This window comes from Octopus bimaculoides, chromosome 16, assembly GCF_001194135.2.
Source record: "Octopus bimaculoides isolate UCB-OBI-ISO-001 chromosome 16, ASM119413v2, whole genome shotgun sequence".
Taxonomy (NCBI): Eukaryota; Metazoa; Mollusca; class Cephalopoda; order Octopoda; family Octopodidae; genus Octopus; species Octopus bimaculoides.
In genome coordinates this window covers 24,465,947-24,469,056 of record NC_068996.1, presented here as the reverse complement: position 1 = coordinate 24,469,056, position 3,110 = coordinate 24,465,947, and the positions used below count along the sequence as shown (strand labels likewise).

Here is a 3,110-nt window from a genome sequence, read left to right as displayed (position 1 = left end):
AAGCAACGCAAGTACACAATATTCACATTGTAATACACACACGCACATACAAATTCTCCTCTGTGTGCGTGCGTGTGAGTGTCCATCTATATCCTTGTGGAAAAGTGTGTCTACCGACAGGAATGTGATGTGCACATTAGTATATAGGTATATGTGCGTGTGGGCATTGATGTGTCTTTGTTGGTGTCAGTGACTTTATGTGTGATTTGTGTATGTGTCAGTTGATGTGTATTTTATATGCTTTCTATATTCGTACGACGCAGATATTTGTGTGTGTGCGCTGCGCTCCACAAGCGCGCGCACACGCCTGTATGCTGTGTGTGCCCGGGTGCTGAAAGCAGTGAACAGTCTAAGAATGAATGAACAATTCTACCAGTAAAGCTATTAATGTTTTGGTAAATACTACAGCTGCCGTTTATAAACGAGGTTGGTTTACTAATATTTCTTAGTTTACCTTCTGCACTTGCAGACTGCTAAGACAAACTACATCGCATTTGTCACAAACGGCTGTTTCTCTAACGCCACAATACCACCACTGCCACCGCCATGATGACGACGACGACGACGAACCCCCCCCCCCATTACTACTACTACTACTACTACTACTTCATCATCATCGTCATCATCATCATCATCATCATCATCATCATCATCATCACCTTCATCATCATCATCATCTTTGGGTTTTCACCTACTGCCTAATCTAAACTGTCACATACATACATACATATGATAGTAACATCGATCATCAAAGCAGTTTATCATGGACCAATAGTTGGATTACTACCTCCCACTTTGAAGGGTATGCATTTGTAATCTAGGAACAGGAAATATCGACCAAGTACCTGATGTACAAAAGGGACAGAGATGCAGGAAAAGCAATAAAACGTGACAACTGATGCTGACATTGTGGTGTTAACACCGAAGATATCACCCACATGTTAAGCAGTTGTCCGAAAATGTCATCACGGTATTATCTACCGATGAGACATGATGTAGCTAGGACACTCTATAATGAAATCCATTGGAAGGATAACCATGCGGATAAAGAAATAAGAACCCACAGTATGGTTGATGCCATAGCCACTCATAATAAAAAGGAGTACTGGTGGAATGTCCCAGTGAAGACCCCAATAAAATTTATGTATATCAACAGACCTGATACAATGATTTGGGATAGAGAAGAGAAACTGAGTACAGTTGTAGAAATTAGCTGTTCAGCAGATGTTAACATAAAGCTGAAAAAGAGAATACCTACTCTGAACTGTTGTGAAATCTGCAGTTACTCTATCCAGATTACAAGTTCAGGTTTAAACCTGTAATTATTGGGGTCCTGGGATATTTAACACACTACCAAAATACCAATCTTGAGAAATTAGGATTCTCAAAAACCAGAAAAGAGAAAGCTGATTTGATGACTACAGATCCAATCCATCACTGGAACTGTAAAAATCTGTAAAACTTTCCGGAAGTTTATCACTTAAATATATATATGAGCATATCTAGATATGCAACTATATGCATGAGAATACATACATAGAGCAGAACATACAGATTTTCACATATACATTCATACATACATATATACATACAAACAAAAATAATACATGCATACAAACAAAAATACCACATTGCTGATGTTGAAATTCCGATGAAGGAGTCTTGAATCTAGGTTAGAAACAGGTTCTTTCTATGTCAAATAAATAAATTTACAATAAACTGAAGGATTACTCAAGAAATCTTGAAATAAAACTGAACAATGACATACATACATACATACATACATACAGACTAGCAGCATCTTCATCAATGACAACTGTTTCTACGACAGGTGATGAGGGATGTTACAGGTACCTAGGGATAAATGAAAACATCTTATGATGGTATCTGTAACAAGGCATGTGTTACTAAAGAATATTATTGCTGGATAAAGAAAATATGGTCCTCAGAACTCTCTGCATTCAATGTGTTTGCAGTGCCAGTACTCATACCAACATTTGGGCTGCTTGATTAGATGCTTGATGAGATCTGAGCCATTGATGTGAAAACTCAGAAAACACTGACCAGCACAAATAATTTTCACATCAATAGTGATGTAGATCACCTCTACCTAAAACGAAAACAAGGAGGCAAAGACTTAAAGTTGATCTAGACTGTCGTTGAATGTCATATCATATCCCTTTGGCAACATATTTTAATCACCAAATGTTGAAGTGCATCCTTTGACCCAAGTTTGCATCTAATGAGAAATTTGCCCTTACTCTACCTGAATTACAAGTTCAAATTTATACCTGTAATTATTGGAGTACTGGGATATGTAACAAACTGCCTGAGCAACCTTGAGAAATTAAGCTTCTTAAAGCCAGAAAGGAGAAAGCTAATTAGAAGATTACAGATTCAAACCATTGATAGAATTGTAAAAATTTGTAAAACTTTCCAAACGTTTAATATTTAAGCATATATGTGCATATTAAGACACGCAACTATATGCATGAGAATAGATACATAAAAAACCCCATACAAATCTGTACATACATTTACACCAAATATTGCACACATATACACAAACATGCACAAATACCTTATTGAATTTATTGAAATTCCAATGAAGGAGCCTAACTCTAACCCTAGCCCTAATCCAAACCCAAACATTTAGTGGTAAAATTTCCTGTGGTGAATCTCATCTTTAGTGAATCCATGTGAGACATTATGAATGATTACTTCTGTTGGTACTTGCTGGTATGTCAATGCACTTTGGAGTAGCTAGTGAGGCATGCTTGAGAATGCTTTGACAATATCCAAAACATTGCCGAGCATGGAGAGTTAGTTGTCATTCCGCCTTACTTCCTTAATGACATCTCTGATTACTATCTTCTTGCCTTAGTCAGGATAAAAAATAAAAAAAAATAAAATAGAATAAAGATATATTACTTTTGATAAGTGGAATTCATGGAATTCTCATCTCTTGAGTCATTTATACAATTTTGCAGCAATACATACATACATACATACATACATACATACATACATACATACATACATACATGCATGCATACATACATACATACATACGTACATATATATATATATATATATATATATATATATAT

At 36.0% G+C, this 3,110-nt stretch overlaps 1 long non-coding RNA gene across 4 annotated transcripts in view; it reads left to right on the top strand.

Moving 5' to 3' along the window:
* Window positions 1-254: 254 nt before the first annotated feature.
* LOC128249582 (uncharacterized) overlaps window positions 255-3,110 on the top strand; it is an 18,963-nt gene continuing 16,107 nt past the window's right edge. For all 4 annotated transcript variants that reach the window (XR_008265683.1, XR_008265682.1, XR_008265681.1 and 1 more), the window contains exon 1: window positions 255-426. This is a non-coding gene — a long non-coding RNA (uncharacterized LOC128249582). The remainder of the gene's footprint in view (window positions 427-3,110) is intronic.